Here is a 12,963-nt window from a genome sequence, read left to right as displayed (position 1 = left end):
TTTTCATAGTACACTGGAGCTACAAAGAAAAAAATCCAGCTGGTTTGATTTCAGTTATTTTGACTCCTCTCTCGGAGTATCTCTTGTTAAAACCAATTCCTGTTTTGGAGAATTTGTGGAGAATTTGATAATGGGATCATTGAAGTGTTGGTGACCGTGGCACATATTAGAGAATGTAAACTTGTTAGCGAGGGCTTGAACGTCTTATTGGTATGGAGAATGGAAGACAAAGAGACCAAGCCCATTTATCTCTTCCCTGGACTGTATGTTTGTGGAGACAGAGTTTCAGTTCCACTAACATCACTCAAGAATATGCCTGGGGAATCTATTCTTCCATGACTCTCTGCCAAAACAGCCTGGGAAACAGCTGGTGATAATTCTGGCTTCCTTCCCCCGCTCAACAGCTGATGTTCAGAAGCAGGGTGGCAATTGAGTGGGTGTGTTCTGAGCCATCGTATCACTGCTTCCCCTTCAGCTGCTCTTGCTCCCACACTAAGGAGCAGATTGGAAGGCTGAGCTCCTAGAAGTGGCCTCAAAGGGAGGACAGTCCTACCACTTTAGGTACTGGGGGAAAAATGATTTTGGCAAATAGAGGTCCAGGGGCAAGAGTAGAAAATGTCAAGTGCGTCTATCATCTGCAGAGGAACCCTTATTTCAGATGCACTGTTAAGAATTCTATTCTTTAAAATGGGACAATAAAATAAGTATGGGATTTGGTGATTTATCATCTTAAGGATAAAGTCTCTCAATTAACATACTTATCATTAATTATTTTAAATGTTACTTTTTCTTAACCCTGGGCCCTATTGACTAGAAAGTTAAAAGGTGGTAGCTTTAGATAAGGATACTCTTGTCAACAGTCTATTTTCCCTTTTCATAGTCTCGTGTAGTGAAAAAAGCCCCTCCACAGCTGGAAGTGTTTAGACATGTGTTCTAGTCTCAGCTTTACAGCATCTAAAGTCATGTGAATAAATCACTTTATTTCCTACAACTGAATTTTCTCCCTGTAAAATGAGAGAATTAGGTTAAAATGAATTCTAACTGTTGAGCTGATATTAGTACATTGCAATGACAATTTTGGATCATTGTAGAATGACTTTAATACCTCTTTTGCTTAATAGCCTTTCCCATATTTGAAGAATGCACCTGTGTTCATTCTATGTATTTTCTCCTCTAAGCTCATATTTGTTCTTCTTTCATCTCTTTTTCTCACAAATCAGTTTCTATTAATGGTTTTGAACATGCTCAAGAATATCACACTGGTTCTCAAACCATAACTTCAACTATTACACATGATGTTGCAAGTGTGGTCTGGTCAATTCAGAGTAGCATTAATTTGGGGGCAGTTATATCATTCTCTTGATTTTTACTGAACTTGAAATCAACCAAAATCACAAAATCATTTTAAGACATTGTTATCTTTCATTACTGTTACCTTTCAAGTCCTCCTTTTATGTTTATATTACTCATCTTTTTAGATTTAAGTGCAGATATTTTGTCTGTATTTTAAAAGGAGACTTCATTTCCATTTTAAGAGGAGCACATATTTTTGTTTAGGAGCAAACATTTTTCTTGTCAGACTTCTGTTTAAATCCTAACCCCGATACTTCGTGGCTCTGGCACATTATTAAATCTAGTTAAAATTTTGATTCTCTCATCTGTAAAATGGGAATACCCACCTAATATTTTTGTGTGAACATCTACTGAGTTGATGTATGTGCAGTACTTGGTACAGCACCTGGGACTTAGTGGGTGGTCAATGAGGAGTAATTATTACCATTGCCCCACCTCCATTTTCCATTGTATTTTCTATCTCATTAAAGAGTTTCCTAGGGACTTTCATGGTGGTGCAGTGGTTAAGACTCCACCTGCCAGTGCAGGGGACACGGGTTCAAGCCCTGGTCCAGGAAGATCCCTCATGCTGCGGAACAACTAAGCCTGTGTGCCACAGCTACTGAGCCTGCGAGCCACAACTACTGAGCCCGCGTGCTGCGACTACTGAAGCCCGCATGCCCTAGGGCCCGCGAGCCACAACTGCTGAGCCTGACTGACACAACTACTGAAGCCCACGTGCCTAGAGCCCGTGTTACATAACAAGAGAAGTCATCGCCACAAGAAGCCTGTGCACCGCAATGAAGAGTAGCCCCAGCTCGCCGCAACAAGAGAAAGCACACGCACAGCAACGAAGACCCAACGCAGCCAAAAATAAATAAATAAATAATTAATTTTTTTTTTTAATAAAAAGAATTTCCTAAATAAACCACCCATATTTTCATCTAGGGCTGTGATAAAATTTTTAATGGAAAAACACTGAGATATGAATCCTAAAGTATGCTACCAGTGATCTCTAGTCAAGAGGTGAGGTTTTTTGTTTGTTTGTGGCATTTTTTATTAAGCACTCCTTGGACCACATTATTCAATCATTAATCATCTAATAGTATTTTCCAGTTCTCCTATCTCTATCTTGTCCATAAGAAAAATTTAAAAGAATTAAGGTTTGTTCTGACCTAATGTATTCCTTGTAATGTTATTCCAGCTTCAAGTGATCATCAGTTTCCATTCTTAGTTTTTACAAACAATCTTTTAATAATTTGTTCTAGATTCTTGTCCAAATCTAAGCCAAGTTTACTGACACTGTACACTGCAGCATTTCCTTTATTTTCCTTTTCTACTTATTGGCATTGCACACCATCATTCCTGGAAAACTATTGCTTGTAATGAAATGATTTCTTCCTACAGTAATTCCATTCCCTTGGGCCAGGTCAGAAGACCGGCCTTTGACAACATTTAGATGGTTCTTGCCATAAGCTCACTGATTTGGGTTTCAGATTTCTCCTACCTGTGTTTTTTAATGCTCTGCAGTCTGGTGATACTTCTCTTAATATTTATTTCCTTTCCATTCAGAATCATTTTGTTTTGAGAAGCTTGGAAGCTTCTTCAGTAAAGCATTATGAATTAGTTAGGGTACTTTTGGATGCCAGTAACAGAAAATCTAATCCAAGGGAGTTTATTGGGAAACAACTGAACAGTCTAGGAACAATATGACTCAGACATTATTGGCAAGAGGGATTCAAACACTGTCTTCAGGACCTAGCTTATTTTTCCCTGTATGGATGCATGTTACCTTTTAAAATTTACTCCATTTGCAGATATTTGCCCTCCTGTGTATTAAAGTCTGTGGCAGCTCCGATTTGTATTGAGCTGGCCAAAAAGTTCTTTCGGGTTTCTATAACAGCTTATGGAAAAACCCGAAAGAACTTTTTGGCCAACCCAATAGTCCCTCTCAAGACCAGTGGGAAGGGGCATCTGGCTTTCTGGCAACTTCTGCAAAAATTTCCTGATGTCTCTTTGGCTCTGCTGAGATCACATGCTCATCCATGAACTAATCCCTGTGACCAGGGAAATTTGAAGTTCTGTTCACTAGGCCTGACTGTTTGCTAATCCCTGGGATAGGAAGGATCCAACTCCAATAGAATCATGTGGAATGTGAATGAGCACCAAGCCACATTACAATACCATCTCTCTAAATTAAGGTAGTAAACCAGAGAAGCAAAGTATAATTGTAATCAAACAAAACCCTTATTTTTCCTGATTAGAATCTCTCTCAAAGGCATGTGTGCACACATGCGATTGTGCCAGATGCCCACTTGCTTCTTTTGCTCTTCTGAATCTCCTGTTTATCTGTTTATCCCTTTTGCTATTAATTGGACATTTACAAACAAAGGAATGTCCTTGTTCTTAACTTTAAAATGATACTTAGCAGTTAAATATAAAAGCTTGGACATGTTTACCTCTGCTTTCTCCCCAAACTACAGTAAAATTACAGTAATGTAATAAATACACACAGACAGAGAGCAGGAGTAGAGACAGCTGAAGACTAGAGATGTAAACAATATTTTGGAAGATGGAAATTTTATAGGCAAGCAGAATGGAGAAAGCCAATATCTCATGCTCTTTAGTGACAGAAGTCAATAAAAAACAAGATAATTTGCTCTTGAGAACTCCAGAAAGAGTTAGGAAATGAAGATGTCACACATATCTGAAGTCCTCAGCATGAAGCAGGGCTGAAAACAAGATGGTTGATTGACAGTCTGTGTTAGGAATTCTTAGACCACTCATGTTTCTTCTCTTGGACCTACAGAAGACAGACAGGAGGTGTATTCTATATAGAGAGAGACTCTGACCTTGGGAGTCCCAAGCACAGTAGATGATAAGATGAGGTGCTACAGAAATCTCTGCATTCCTATACACTAACAACAAAAGAGCAGAAAGTGAAATTAAGGAAACAATCCCATTCACCACTGCAACAACAACAAAAATACCTAGGACTAAACCTACCTAAGGAGGCAAAAGACCTGTAATCAGAAAACTATAAGACGCTGATGAAAGAAATCAAAGACGACACAAACAGATGGAGAGATATACCATGTTCTTGGATTGGAAGAATCAATATTGTGAAAATGTCTATACTACCCAAAGCAATCTACAGATTCAGTGCATTCCCTATCAAATTACCAATGACATTTGTTACAGAACTAGAACAAAAAATCTTAAAATTTTTATGGAGACACAAAAGACCCTGAATAGCCAAAGCAACCTTGAGGGAAAAAAACGGAGCTGGAGGAATTAGACTCCTGGACTTCAGACTACACTACAAAGCTACAGTAATCAAGACAATATGGTACTGGCACAAAAACAGAAATATAGATCAATGGAACAAGATAGAAAGCCCAGAGATAAACCCACGCACCCACGGTCAACTAATCTATGGATTAGGAGGCAAGGATATACAATGGAGAAAAGACAGTCTCTTCAATAAGTGGTGCTGGGAAAATGGGACAGCTACAAGTAAAAGAATGAAATTAGAACATTCCCAAACACCATACACAAAAATAAACTCAAAATGGATTAAAGACCTAAATGTAAGACAGGACACTATAAAACTCTTAGAGGAACACATAGGAAGAACACTTTTTGACATAAATCACAGCAAGACCTTTTTTGACCCACCTCCTAGAGTAATGGAAATAAAACAATAATAAAAAATGGGACTTAATGAAACTTCAAAGCTTTTGCACAGCAAAGGAAACCATAAACAAGACGAAAAGACAACCCTCAGAAGGGGAGAAAATATTTGCAAATGAATCAATGGACAAACGATTAATCTCCAAAATATATAAGTAGCTCACGCAGCTCAATATTAAAAAAACAAACAACCCAATCCAAAAATGGGCAGAAGACCTAAATACACATTTCTCCAAAGAAGATATACAGATGGCCAAGAAACACATGAAAAGCTGCTCAACATCACTAATTATTAGAGAAATGCAAATCAAAACTACAGTGAGGTATCACCTCACACCAGTTACAATGGGCATCATCAGAAAATCTACAAACAACAAATGCTGCAGAGGGTGTTGAGAAAAGGGAACCCTCTTGCAGTATTGGTGGGAATGTAAATTGATACAGCCTCTGTGGAGAACAGTATGGAGGTTCCTTAAAAAACTAAAAATAGAGTTACCATATGACTCAGCAATCCCACTACTGGGCAAATACCCAGAGAAAACCATAATTCAAAAGACACATGCACCCCAATGTTCATTGCAGCACTATTTACAATAGCCAGGACATGGAAGCAACCTAAATGCCCATCAACAGACGAATGGATAAAGAAGATGTGGTACATATATACAATGGAATATTACTCAGCCACAAAAAGGAACAAAATTGGGTCATTTGTAGGCATGGATGGATCTAGAGACTGTCATACAGAGTGAAGTAGGTCAGAAAGAGAAAAACAAATATCGTATATTAACGCATATATGTGGAATCTAGAAGAATGGTACAGATGCACTGGATTGCAAGGCAGAAATAGAGACACAGATGTGGAGAACAAAAGTATGGACACCAAGGGGGGAAAGTGGTGGGGGTGGTGGTGGTGGTGGGATGAATTGGGAGATTGGGATTGACATGTATACATTAATATGTATAAAATAGATAACTAATAAGAACCTGCTGCATAAAAAAAAAAGATGAGGTTCTAGAGTGAAAATATTAAGATTAATCCTTCCCACTGAATCTTGAGATTCAGCCTCCTTTTCCAACTTAGCCCTAGAATGCTGGTAGCCCAGCTTCTAACACCAGACAGGGAGTTGATGTATTCTCTCGTAAAATTACCAGCGCAAGAGATAAGATTTACATATATTGACATTTGGGAATCCTTTAATAAAGCTTGAAAATCTTTCCCATGCACGTAGAACTTACAATCAGTATTTTAGAACCTTACCCTTAAAATATGAATGGTGAGTTAAGGAGCACAGATATATGAGGAACGCCCATAACATAAATCACAGAGATCAAAATATATAAATAGAGAATAATAACACAGAGAAAACAGATAAACCAGAGTACAGAAAACTAAGATTAAGATCTCTCAGAACTGGAGAACATGGGATCCAGATTAAGAGCTCACTGAATGTCCATGACAATTAATAATCATAATAATAATCATAGACTCACGACCACATTGCTACCCACGCAGGATAGTGAATAGTGCCTGTTCCCATCAGCCAGAGTGGAAAATTCTATGAATTATGGGACATTGATATAGTACAGAAGATCTTGCCTCAGTAGTAAGCCCTTGACTGAGAAGTACTCAGGTCCTGCATAATAAATCTCAAAATCAAGAAAGCATCAAACTGTTTCCAAGTAACTAAACTACATCTAAGGACAAAGCTCAAGAATATTTATAAAAATATCCAGCACCCAATAAGGTATAATTCACATCTGGCATCCAGTCAAAAATTAAAAGTCAAACAAAGAAATAGGAAAACATGACCCACAATGACTCACAATGGGGAGAGAAATCAGTCAATTGAAACTGACCCAGAATTGATACGTATGTTAAAATTGTCAGAGAAGAACATTAAAAGTCATTATAATTATATTCCACATGTTCAAAAAGTTAAGTAGAGCCACTGAAAATTTTAACAAGTTCTAAATCAAACTTTTAGAGATGAAAAGTACAGAGTCTGAGATGGAAATTATACTGGGTGGAATACACAGCAGAAAAAAAGTCAGCCAAATTTAATAAGTGATATTAGAAACTATACAAAATGAAAAATAAAGGAAAAGATAATTAAAATGAACATAGCATCAGTAAGCTACGAGACAACTTCAAAGAGTCAACTGGAGTCCTTGGAGAACTGGAGGGAAGGTAACAGAAAGAATACATGAAAAACTAATGGTTAGAAGAGTTCCAAATTTGGTAAGAGTTCCAAATCTCCAAAATCAACGTGATGTACCCTGCATCTGTGGAATACATGAAGAGACAACGAATCATTCCAAATTGAGGAGGTGGACTTTGGGAGCAAAGATATATTATTTTTTCCCCTTTTTCTCTTTTTGTGAGTGTGTATGTGTATGCTTCTGTGTGTGATTTTGTCTGTAGAGCTTTGCTTTCACCATTTGTCCTAGGGTTCTGTCTGTCTTTTTCTTTTGTTTTTCTTTTTAACTTTTTAAAATTTTTTTCTTAATAATTATTTTTTATTTTAATAACTATTTATTTTATTTTATCTTCTTTCTTTCTATTTTTTCTCCCTTTTATTCTGAGCCGTGTGGATGAAAGGCTCTTGGTGCTCCAGCCAGGAGTCAGTGCTGTGCCTCTGAGGTGGGAGAGCCAACTTCAGGACACTGGTCCACGAGAGACCTTCCAGCTCCATGTAATATCAAACAGTGATCTCCCAGAGATCTCCATCTCAATGCCAAGTCCCAGCTCCACTCAACAACCAGCAAGCTACAATGCTGGACACCCTATGCCAAATGGTTAGCAAAACAGGAGCACAGCCCCATCCATTAGCAGAGAGGCTGCCTAAAATCATAATAAGCCCACAAACACCCCAAAACACACCACCGGACATGGACCTGCCCACCAGAAAGACAAGATCCAGCCTCATCCACCAGAATACAGGCACTAGTCCCCTCCACCAGGAAACCTACACAACCCACTAAACCAACCTTAGCCACTGGGGACAGACACCAAAAACAACGGGAGCTACGAACCTGCAGCCTGTGGGTAGGAGACCCCAAACACAGTAAGTTAAGCAAAATGAGAAGACAGAAAAACACACAGCAGATGAAGGAGCAAGGTAAAAACCCACCAGACCTAATAAATGAAGAGGAACTAGGCAGTCTACCTGAAAAAGAATTCAGAATAATGATAGTGTCTATCATTATTTTCCAAAATCTTGGAAATAGAATAGAGAAAATACAAGAATCGTTTAACAAGGACCTAGAAGAACTAAAGAGCAAACAGACAATGATGAACAATACAATAAATGAAATTAAAAATTCTCTAGAAGGGAACAGTAGCAGAATAATGAAGCAGAAGAATGGATAAGTGACCTGGAAGATAAAATAGTGGAAATGACTACTGCAGAGCAGAATAAAGAAAAAAGAATGAAAAGAACTGATGACAGTCTCAGAGACCTCTGGGACAACATTAAACGCACCAACATTCGAATTATAGGGGTCCCAGAAGAAGAAGAGAAAAAGAAAGGGACTGAGAAAATACTTGAAGAGATTATAGTTGAAAACTTCCCTAACATGGGAAAGGAAATAGTTAATCAAGTCCAGGAAGCACAGAGAGTCCCATACATGATAAATCCAAGGAGAAACATGCCAAGGCACATATTAATCAAACTATCAAAAATTAAATACAAAGAAAACATATTAAAAGCAGCAAGGGAAAAACAACAAATAACACACAAGGGAATCCCCATAAGGTTAACAGCTGATCTTTCAGCAGAAACTCTGCAAGCCAGAAGGGAGTGGCAGGACATATTTAAAGTGATGAAGGAGAAAAACCTACAACCAAGATTACTCTACCCAGCAAGGATCTCATTCAGATTTGATGGAGAAATTAAAGCATTTACAGACAAGCAAAAGTTGAGAGAGTTCAGCACCACCAAACCAGCTTTACAAGAAATGCTAAAGGAACTTCTCTAGGTAGGAAACACAAGAGAAGGAAAAGACCTACAATAACAAAGCCAAAACAACTAAGAAAATGGGAATAGGAACATACATATTGATAATTACCTTAAATATAAATGGATTAAATGCTCCCACCAAAAGACACAGACTCACTGAATGGATACAAAAATAAGACCCGTATATATGCTGTCTACAAGAGACCCACTTCAGACCTAGGGACACATACATACTGAAAGTGAGGGGATGGAAAAAGATATTCCATGCAAATGGAAATCAAAAGAAAGCTGGAGTAGCAATTCTCATATCGGACAAAATAGACTTTAAAATAAAGACTATTACAAGAGACAAAACAATGTTAAGGTTTTATGCACCTCATAAGAGAGCTTCAAAATATCTGGAACAAAAAGAATAGAACTTCGAGTAGAAATAGTAAAATCCACAAATATATTTGGAAATTTCACTACCCTTTCTCAACTATTGATAAAATGAGTGGACAAAGTCAATAAGGATATAGAAGATTTGATCTGTACTATCAATTACCTTGACCTATTTGATACTTATTAAACACTCCACCCAACAAAAACAGAATTCACATTCTTTTCAAGTGCACACAGAATATTATTGACAATGATCATGTTCTGGATCATAAAACAAGTCTCAGTAAGTTTAAAATGATTCAAGCCATATAATGCTTGTTTTCCGAGTACAGTGTAATTAAGTTAAAAATCAGTAATGGAATAATCTTGGAAGATTTCCTAATATTTGTAAACTAAATAAAATAATTCTATATAACTAATTGGGCAAAGAAAAAGTTACAAAGGAAATTAGAACTTTTTTTGCACTGAATGAAAATTAAAATACAACATGTCAAAATTTGTGGGGTGCGCTAAAGCAGTACTAAGAAAAAAATCATAGTGCTAAGTGCATATGTTAGAAAACAAGAATGGCCTCAAATCAGTGACACTAACTTCCTTCTTAAGAAATTTAAAATGTAGAGCAAATTACACCCAGTGTAAGTAGAAAACATGAAATAAAAACCTGAGCAGCAAGCAATGAAACAAAAAACAGAAAAGCAATAAAGAAAATCAATAAATCTAAAAGTTGTTGTTTAAGAAGATCAATACAAGTGATAAAACTCTAGCTGGACTAAGAACAAAGGAGAGGAGACAAATTACCAATATCCAAAATGAGAGGAGTGATGTTAGTACAGAATCTGGAGATACTAAAATATAATAAGAGAATATTATGAACAACATTATAGATAATTTGACAACTTAGTTGAAATGAGCAAATTCCACAAAAACCATAAACTGTGAAGCCTCACTGAAGAGGAAGTAGATAATGTGAATAGATTGTTCTCTTGCCCCACTTTATTTATCACAATTCTAACTTTAACTTACTGATTATAGAAGTTCTTTTTGTATTCTGGGTATTAGTCCTTTTTGTCATAATGTATTGAAAATAATAACTTCCCCATGTTGTGTCTTACTCTTTTCACACTCTTAATAATTTTTTTTTTTTTTTTTTTTTTTTGTGGTACGTGGACCTCTCACTGTTGTGGCCTCTCTCGTTGCGGAGCACAGGCTCCGGACGCGCAGGCTCAGCAACCATGGCTTACAGGCCCAGCTGCTCCGCGGCACGTGGGATCCTCCCGGACCGGGGCACGAACCCGTGTCCCCTGCATCGACAGGCGGACTCTCAACCACTGTGCCACCAGGGAAGCCCCACACTCTTAATAATTTTTGATGAAAACAAATTAACTTTAGTGAAGTCAAATTCTTCAGCCTTATGCTTTATGATTTGTGCTTTTTTGTGTATCATTTCAAAAATCTTTCACAAGATAATGAAAATATCTCCAATGTTATTTCAAGACACCTTATTATTTTACATCTCACATTTAGATCTACAAAAATCTACAATTGATCTGCGGGTATAGTAAGGAGTAGAAGTCTACCTGCCACTCCTCCCAGGATACAATTGTCTCTATCAACACCATTTATTAAAAAGGTTTTCTTTTTCCTCTGTACCTAAGTGACAATAAAGAAAGAAAAGAAGAAAGAGAAAGAAATTAAGAGAAGGAAAAATAAAAGAAAAAATAAATATAAAACGGAGAAAGTAAAATGAGGAAAAGAGAAAAAGGTTAAAGAGAACAAACAATTAGGGATATTTATTGGATTTATGCACTTACCTATAGAACATTTTGCTAGAATTGACATTTTGATAATGCTTATTTTTCTAATCAATGAATTCAATATTTTCTCCATTTATTTCAACCTTATTGATATTTGCTTTCACAGCATATTAGAATTCTCCAGAGAAACAAAACCAATATATACATGTACATACATACAGATATATAGAAAGACATTTATTGTGAGGTATTGATTTTGGTTCATGGGACTATGGAGGCTAAGAAGTCCCATAATCTACCACCTACCAGCTGGAGACCCAGGAAGGCTAGTGGTGTCGTTCCAGCCCAGAGCCCAGTGACTGAGAATCAGGTGTCTATAGAGATAAGTCCCAGTCTGAGTCTGAAGACCCAAGAACCAGAGACTTTCTTCCTTGCAGTTAGGTTGGGGTTATGTAGAAAATCTTGGCTAATGGACTGTGAATAGAAGTGAATTGTGCCACTTTGATCTGAGGCAGTTAAGGGTGGGTGTATGTTCTCCATGTACTTTCTCTTCCAGTGATGCAGCAAATTCTGATGCTGTTTCTTGATACAGCAGCAAGATGATGCTTCATCACAAGATGATGAAGATTTTGTTAGCCTGGGATTCTAAGTTACTGTGTGGAGCAGTGTTGCTTGCCAACCTTCACTGAACTTATAACATGAGCAAGAAATAGAACATTGTTTTATTAAGCCACTGAGAATTTGGGATGCTTTGTTTCTACATCATATTCTAGCCTCTTGTAGTAATTTTAGGAGTAATCATGGCCACATAGTAAGTACTCTTTATGAGAGAGTTGCCATTGGAGTTTTATGATATGGAACATATTTTTTAGAGCTTTGAAGTTTATAAGTGCTTTAACATATATTATCATTTGGTTTCAAAATAATCATATGAGGTAGGCAGAGAGACTTCATTTTCTCTGTTTTACAAATTAAGAAAATGTAACACAGATCTGTTAAGTGACATACTCAAGAGACCACTCATAGGAGACAGTATTGGGGCCTAGACATTCCAAGTTCGGGTCTAGAGTTCACATATCCTAAATTTGTAGCAAATCCCATATTCTAAATTATTTTTTCTTCAATGAACATTCACATTTCTCACCATCAAGAGTCAGTTTTGTAGTAAGAACTCATATTATCTAAAGAAAGTTGATTTTCCATTATGTGTCCTGCCCTTTGGGACCTGATAGACATATTCAGGAACTGCACATTCCCTAAGGAGCATATAATTAAAAAATGGCTCATTTTACTATATGATATATATGAGTACATTATCCCTCTTCAGATCTTTTTACATCTCTATATATTGTAACAAATTGAAGTATTTTTATATATTCCTACTGAACTCGACTAGCACATGAGTACCTATAATTGCTCCTGGGATAAAAGCCTTAAACTTTCACCCAAGATATCTCAGTCATAACCTGTTTTAAAGGTAATCAATCTGATTTATCTGATTTAAATTGAGTCCAGTGGGAATTTTCTGTTGCCTCTTTTTTCTTCCTCCAAGGGCAGTCTGCAATGGGGGGGTGGGCAGTGTGTGGAGATTGAGTTTACACATCATCCTTCATCAGGAGTCCGCAGGGGAGTAGAAGAGCTTCTGGTCCAAGTTGGGACCTTGGGACCCTGCTGACTTCTACTTTTTCTATCTGGTCTGTGGGTATGCCGTGCTGCCATCTGCTTCCAATGTCCATAGTCCCTGTCATGATCCTGATCACAATGTCAGCCACTCTGGTCCACCTTGTTTCCACCTCAGCTGCCTTCTGACCTCCACAGCCTTCTGAAAACTTCCCTACCTG

Source organism: Grampus griseus (assembly GCF_964374135.1).
Source record: "Grampus griseus genome assembly, chromosome: 7".
In the NCBI taxonomy this organism is placed as follows: Eukaryota; Metazoa; Chordata; class Mammalia; order Artiodactyla; family Delphinidae; genus Grampus; species Grampus griseus.
The sequence above is the reverse complement of the archived record's forward strand: the minus strand, read 5'-3'. Positions refer to the sequence as shown.